The 7,500-nt window shown below is 43.0% G+C and overlaps 5 non-coding genes and 1 pseudogene across 5 annotated transcripts; all 6 read right to left on the bottom strand.

The window, feature by feature from the left end:
* Positions 1–545: 545 nt before the first annotated feature.
* LOC136740484 (5S ribosomal RNA) lies at positions 546–664 on the bottom strand. Its single transcript, XR_010813316.1, has one exon. It is a non-coding gene; the product is annotated as a 5S ribosomal RNA (ribosomal RNA).
* Positions 665–1,719: 1,055 nt separating this feature from the next.
* LOC136740753 (uncharacterized) lies at positions 1,720–1,828 on the bottom strand (annotated as a pseudogene).
* Positions 1,829–2,894: 1,066 nt separating this feature from the next.
* Positions 2,895–3,013, bottom strand: LOC136740612 (5S ribosomal RNA). Its single transcript, XR_010813438.1, has one exon. It is a non-coding gene; the product is annotated as a 5S ribosomal RNA (ribosomal RNA).
* A 1,055-nt stretch (positions 3,014–4,068) lies between these two features.
* On the bottom strand, positions 4,069–4,187 carry LOC136740611 (5S ribosomal RNA). Its single transcript, XR_010813437.1, has one exon. It is a non-coding gene; the product is annotated as a 5S ribosomal RNA (ribosomal RNA).
* Positions 4,188–5,242: 1,055 nt separating this feature from the next.
* On the bottom strand, positions 5,243–5,361 carry LOC136740684 (5S ribosomal RNA). Its single transcript, XR_010813504.1, has one exon. It is a non-coding gene; the product is annotated as a 5S ribosomal RNA (ribosomal RNA).
* A 1,055-nt stretch (positions 5,362–6,416) lies between these two features.
* Positions 6,417–6,535, bottom strand: LOC136740692 (5S ribosomal RNA). Its single transcript, XR_010813511.1, has one exon. It is a non-coding gene; the product is annotated as a 5S ribosomal RNA (ribosomal RNA).
* Positions 6,536–7,500: the final 965 nt, after the last annotated feature.

Here is a 7,500-nt window from a genome sequence, read left to right as displayed (position 1 = left end):
AAACTATGGTGAGGGGGTAAGAAAACACACAAATCCAGCAGCTCCTGTATTTCAATACACCAGAACCCAATATTATTGGCGAGTCGGGTAGTCCATCATCACAGTTCGAGGGCAGGCATCATTTCAGTAATTTCATCCCGTTGCATTCACATCCGTGCCTTGAATGAGATTGAATGTGATCTTTGCTCTCAAGTATGTTCCCAAGTTTTACACTTTCGTGCTTTGCATGAATGGGAATGGAACCGTGTGTGTTGAATGAGGCTCCTTGTGAGCACTGAACTTTGTCCGGTGGAGTTCCTTTTTGTGTTGCTGTAATTGTGTCATTTCTCGATGAGAAAGATTAGGCAACATTTAGTCACTTCTAGCCATGATGCTCAATTTATTTACGAATGTACCCTAGTTACTAGGGACCGTTTACGTTGGAGAACAAGATCTATTGTATGCCTGTGTATTTGGGGAAGTCAAATCTGAAATAATGATGAAATTGCGTGTATCCAAAGTTAAAACTCGTGATTTGTCGCCCTCTGGTGTGTAAAAGATGCAAAAGCTTACAGCACCTGGTATTCCCAGGCGGTCTCCCATCCAAGTACTGACCAGGCCGGAGCCTGCTTAGCTTCCGAGATCGGACGAGATCGGGCGTATTCAGGCTAGTATGGCCGTAAGCCAGGGAGGCTGTCCCTGACGCTCTACTTAAAGGGAAGGCAATATCCGTTTCTGCCGCTCATACTTGCAGTTGAACTGTCTCTCTACTCTAAAGTCCGGGACACACCAGCGCGCCGCAGACAGTCCCTGCTAACACGAAACGTTGTGGCAACGTTGTGCGTTAGCTGGGGTGCCACACCAGACCGGAACTATATTTTACAAAACGAACACATTGTCTTGATAATACAGCTGTAATTGAGTGCCTGACACGCCAGTCAAGCGCAATCTTGAGAAGGTGTGCATTTCAGTAAGGATTTCAATTGACATGCAGTATGAAACTGAAAGGAGGTTGCATCACTATGATGCATAACATTGCATGTATTGTATTTTCAAGTGTGTGCATTCATCCTGTTGTCATTTTGTTTTGAAAGCAGAAGAATCATTCAACAGGTTGCTGAGACAAATGTAAACCAGTAAAACATATGAAGAGAAACAAACCTTGAATATAAGTTCAGTTGTTTAAACATTTGACAAACTATGGTGAGGGGGTAAGAAAACACACAAATCCAGCAGCTCCTGTATTTCAATACACCAGAACCCAATATTATTGGCAAGTCGGGTAGTCCATCATCACAGTTCGAGGGCAGGCATCATTTCAGTAATTTCATCCCGTTGCATTCACATCCGTGCCTTGAATGAGATTGAATGTGATCTTTGCTCTCAAGTATGTTCCCAAGTTTTACACTTTCGTGCTTTGCATGAATGGGAATGGAACCGTGTGTGTTGAATGAGGCTCCTTGTGAGCACTGAACTTTGTCCGGTGGAGTTCCTTTTTGTGTTGCTGTAATTGTGTCATTTCTCGATGAGAAAGATTAGGCAACATTTAGTCACTTCTAGCCATGATGCTCAATTTATTTACGAATGTACCCTAGTTACTAGGGACCGTTTACGTTGGAGAACAAGATCTATTGTATGCCTGTGTATTTGGGGAAGTCAAATCTGAAATAATGATGAAATTGCGTGTATCCAAAGTTAAAACTCGTGATTTGTCGCCCTCTGGTGTGTAAAAGATGCAAAAGCTTACAGCACCTGGTAATCCCAGGCGGTCTCCCATCCAAGTACTGACCAGGCCCGAGCCTGCTTAGCTTCCGAGATCGGGCGTATTCAGGCTAGTATGGCCGTAAGCCAGGGAGGCTGTACCTGACGCTCTACTTAAAGGGAAGGCAATATCCGTTTCTGCCGCTGATACTTGCAAATGAACTGTCTCTCTACTCTAAAGTCCGGGACACACCAGCGCGCCGCAGACAGTCCCTGCTAACACGAAACGTTGTGGCAACGTTGTGGCAACGTTGTGCGTTAGCTGGGGTGCCACACCAGACCGGAACTATATTTTACAAAACGAACACATTGTCTTGATAAAACAGCTGTAATTGAGTGCCTGACACGCCAGTCAAGCGCAATCTTGAGAAGGTGTGCATTTCAGTAAGGATTTCAATTGACATGCAGTATGAAACTGAAAGGAGGTTGCATCACTATGATGCATAACATTGCATGTATTATATTTTCAAGTGTGTGCATTCATCCTGTTGTCATTTTGTTTTGAAAGCAGAAGAATCATTCAACAGGTTGCTGAGACAAATGTAAACCAGTAAAACATATGAAGAGAAACAAACCTTGAATATAAGTTCAGTTGTTTAAACATTTGACAAACTATGGTGAGGGGGTAAGAAAACACACAAATCCAGCAGCTCCTGTATTTCAATACACCAGAACCCAATATTATTGGCGAGTCGGGTAGTCCATCATCACAGTTCGAGGGCAGGCATCATTTCAGTAATTTCATCCCGTTGCATTCACATCCGTGCCTTGAATGAGATTGAATGTGATCTTTGCTCTCAAGTATGTTCCCAAGTTTTACACTTTCGTGCTTTGCATGAATGGGAATGGAACCGTGTGTGTTGAATGAGGCTCCTTGTGAACACTGAACATTTCCCGGTGGAGTTCCTTTTTGTGTTGCTGTAATTGTGTCATTTCTCGATGAGAAAGATTAGGCAACATTTAGTCACTTCTAGCCATGATGCTCAATTTATTTACGAATGTACCCTAGTTACTAGGGACCGTTTACGTTGGAGAACAAGATCTATTGTATGCCTGTGAATTTGGGGAAGTCAAATCTGAAATAATGATGAAATTGCGTGTATCCAAAGTTAAAACTCGTGATTTGTCGCCCTCTGGTGTGTAAAAGATGCAAAAGCTTACAGCACCTGGTATTCCCAGGCGGTCTCCCATCCAAGTACTAACCAGGCCCGAACCTGCTTAGCTTCCGAGATCGGACGAGATCGGGCGTATTCAGACTAGTATGACCGTAAGTCAGGGAGGCTGTCCCTGACCCTCTACTTAAAGGGAAGGCAATATCCGTTTCTGCCACTCATACTTGCAGTTGAACTGTCTCTCTACTCTAAAGTCCGGGACACACCAGCACGCTGCAGACAGTCCCTGCTAACACGAAACGTTGTGGCAACGTTGTGCGTTAGCTGGGGTGCCACACCAGACCGGAACTATATTTTACAAAACGAACACATTGTCTTGATAAAACAGCTGTAATTGAGTGCCTGACACGCCAGTCAAGCGCAATCTTGAGAAGGTGTGCATTTCAGTAAGGATTTCAATTGACATGCAGTATGAAACTGAAAGGAGGTTGCATCACTATGATGCATAACATTGCATGTATTATATTTTCAAGTGTGTGCATTCATCCTGTTGTCATTTTGTTTTGAAAGCAGAAGAATCATTCAACAGGTTGCTGAGACAAATGTAAACCAGTAAAACATATGAAGAGAAACAAACCTTGAATATAAGTTCAGTTGTTTAAACATTTGACAAACTATGGTGAGGGGGTAAGAAAACACACAAATCCAGCAGCTCCTGTATTTCAATACACCAGAACCCAATATTATTGGCGAGTCGGGTAGTCCATCATCACAGTTCGAGGGCAGGCATCATTTCAGTAATTTCATCCCGTTGCATTCACATCCGTGCCTTGAATGAGATTGAATGTGATCTTTGCTCTCAAGTATGTTCCCAAGTTTTACACTTTCGTGCTTTGCATGAATGGGAATGGAACCGTGTGTGTTGAATGAGGCTCCTTGTGAACACTGAACATTTCCCGGTGGAGTTCCTTTTTGTGTTGCTGTAATTGTGTCATTTCTCGATGAGAAAGATTAGGCAACATTTAGTCACTTCTAGCCATGATGCTCAATTTATTTACGAATGTACCCTAGTTACTAGGGACCGTTTACGTTGGAGAACAAGATCTATTGTATGCCTGTGAATTTGGGGAAGTCAAATCTGAAATAATGATGAAATTGCGTGTATCCAAAGTTAAAACTCGTGATTTGTCGCCCTCTGGTGTGTAAAAGATGCAAAAGCTTACAGCACCTGGTATTCCCAGGCGGTCTCCCATCCAAGTACTAACCAGGCCCGAACCTGCTTAGCTTCCGAGATCGGACGAGATCGGGCGTATTCAGACTAGTATGACCGTAAGTCAGGGAGGCTGTCCCTGACCCTCTACTTAAAGGGAAGGCAATATCCGTTTCTGCCACTCATACTTGCAGTTGAACTGTCTCTCTACTCTAAAGTCCGGGACACACCAGCACGCTGCAGACAGTCCCTGCTAACACGAAACGTTGTGGCAACGTTGTGCGTTAGCTGGGGTGCCACACCAGACCGGAACTATATTTTACAAAACGAACACATTGTCTTGATAATACAGCTGTAATTGAGTGCCTGACACGGCAGTCAAGCGCAATCTTGAGAAGGTGTGCATTTCAGTAAGGATTTCAATTGACATGCAGTATGAAACTGAAAGGAGGTTGCATCACTATGATGCATAACATTGCATGTATTGTATTTTCAAGTGTGTGCATTCATCCTGTTGTCATTTTGTTTTGAAAGCAGAAGAATCATTCAACAGGTTGCTGAGACAATTGTAAACCAGTAAAACATATGAAGAGAAACAAACCTTGAATATAAGTTCAGTTGTTTAAACATTTGACAAACTATGGTGAGGGGGTAAGAAAACACACAAATCCAGCAGCTCCTGTATTTCAATACACCAGAACCCAATATTATTGGCGAGTCGGGTAGTCCATCATCACAGTTCGAGGGCAGGCATCATTTCAGTAATTTCATCCCGTTGCATTCACATCCGTGCCTTGAATGAGATTGAATGTGATCTTTGCTCTCAAGTATGTTCCCAAGTTTTACACTTTCGTGCTTTGCATGAATGGGAATGGAACCGTGTGTGTTGAATGAGGCTCCTTGTGAGCACTGAACTTTGTCCGGTGGAGTTCCTTTTTGTGTTGGTGTAATTGTGTCATTTCTCGATGAGAAAGATTAGGCAACATTTAGTCACTTCTAGCCATGATGCTCAATTTATTTACGAATGTACCCTAGTTACTAGGGACCGTTTACGTTGGAGAACAAGATCTATTGTATGCCTGTGTATTTGGGGAAGTCAAATCTGAAATAATGATGAAATTGCGTGTATCCAAAGTTAAGACTCGTGATTTGTCGCCCTCTGGTGTATAAAAGATGCAAAAGCTTACAGCACCTGGTATTCCCAGGCGGTCTCCCATCCAAGTACTAACCAGGCCCGAACCTGCTTAGTTTCCGAGATCGGACGAGATCGGGCGTATTCAGACTAGTATGACCGTAAGTCAGGGAGGCTGTCCCTGACCCTCTACTTAAAGGGAAGGCAATATCCGTTTCTGCCACTCATACTTGCAGTTGAACTGTCTCTCTACTCTAAAGTCCGGGACACACCAGCACGCTGCAGACAGTCCCTGCTAACACGAAACGTTGTGGCAACGTTGTGCGTTAGCTGGGGTGCCACACCAGACCGGAACTATATTTTACAAAACGAACACATTGTCTTGATAAAACAGCTGTAATTGAGTGCCTGACACGCCAGTCAAGCGCAATCTTGAGAAGGTGTGCATTTCAGTAAGGATTTCAATTGACATGCAGTATGAAACTGAAAGGAGGTTGCATCACTATGATGCATAACATTGCATGTATTATATTTTCAAGTGTGTGCATTCATCCTGTTGTCATTTTGTTTTGAAAGCAGAAGAATCATTCAACAGGTTGCTGAGACAAATGTAAACCAGTAAAACATATGAAGAGAAACAAACCTTGAATATAAGTTCAGTTGTTTAAACATTTGACAAACTATGGTGAGGGGGTAAGAAAACACACAAATCCAGCAGCTCCTGTATTTCAATACACCAGAACCCAATATTATTGGCGAGTCGGGTAGTCCATCATCACAGTTCGAGGGCAGGCATCATTTCAGTAATTTCATCCCGTTGCATTCACATCCGTGCCTTGAATGAGATTGAATGTGATCTTTGCTCTCAAGTATGTTCCCAAGTTTTACACTTTCGTGCTTTGCATGAATGGGAATGGAACCGTGTGTGTTGAATGAGGCTCCTTGTGAACACTGAACATTTCCCGGTGGAGTTCCTTTTTGTGTTGCTGTAATTGTGTCATTTCTCGATGAGAAAGATTAGGCAACATTTAGTCACTTCTAGCCATGATGCTCAATTTATTTACGAATGTACCCTAGTTACTAGGGACCGTTTACGTTGGAGAACAAGATCTATTGTATGCCTGTGAATTTGGGGAAGTCAAATCTGAAATAATGATGAAATTGCGTGTATCCAAAGTTAAAACTCGTGATTTGTCGCCCTCTGGTGTGTAAAAGATGCAAAAGCTTACAGCACCTGGTATTCCCAGGCGGTCTCCCATCCAAGTACTAACCAGGCCCGAACCTGCTTAGCTTCCGTGATCGGACGAGATCGGGCGTATTCAGACTAGTATGACCGTAAGTCAGGGAGGCTGTCCCTGACCCTCTACTTAAAGGGAAGGCAATATCCGTTTCTGCCACTCATACTTGCAGTTGAACTGTCTCTCTACTCTAAAGTCCGGGACACACCAGCACGCTGCAGACAGTCCCTGCTAACACGAAACGTTGTGGCAACGTTGTGCGTTAGCTGGGGTGCCACACCAGACCGGAACTATATTTTACAAAACGAACACATTGTCTTGATAATACAGCTGTAATTGAGTGCCTGACACGGCAGTCAAGCGCAATCTTGAGAAGGTGTGCATTTCAGTAAGGATTTCAATTGACATGCAGTATGAAACTGAAAGGAGGTTGCATCACTATGATGCATAACATTGCATGTATTGTATTTTCAAGTGTGTGCATTCATCCTGTTGTCATTTTGTTTTGAAAGCAGAAGAATCATTCAACAGGTTGCTGAGACAAATGTAAACCAGTAAAACATATGAAGAGAAACAAACCTTGAATATAAGTTCAGTTGTTTAAACATTTGACAAACTATGGTGAGGGGGTAAGAAAACACACAAATCCAGCAGCTCCTGTATTTCAATACACCAGAACCCAATATTATTGGCGAGTCGGGTAGTCCATCATCACAGTTCGAGGGCAGGCATCATTTCAGTAATTTCATCCCGTTGCATTCACATCCGTGCCTTGAATGAGATTGAATGTGATCTTTGCTCTCAAGTATGTTCCCAAGTTTTACACTTTCGTGCTTTGCATGAATGGGAATGGAACCGTGTGTGTTGAATGAGGCTCCTTGTGAGCACTGAACTTTGTCCGGTGGAGTTCCTTTTTGTGTTGGTGTAATTGTGTCATTTCTCGATGAGAAAGATTAGGCAACATTTAGTCACTTCTAGCCATGATGCTCAATTTATTTACGAATGTACCCTAGTTACTAGGGACCGTTTACGTTGGAGAACAAGATCTATTGTATGCCTGTGTATTTG

This window comes from Amia ocellicauda, unplaced genomic scaffold (assembly GCF_036373705.1).
Source record: "Amia ocellicauda isolate fAmiCal2 unplaced genomic scaffold, fAmiCal2.hap1 HAP1_SCAFFOLD_64, whole genome shotgun sequence".
Lineage (NCBI taxonomy): Eukaryota > Metazoa > Chordata > Actinopteri > Amiiformes > Amiidae > Amia > Amia ocellicauda.
Note: the sequence above shows the minus strand (reverse complement) of the source record. Positions and strands in the feature narration are given on the sequence as shown.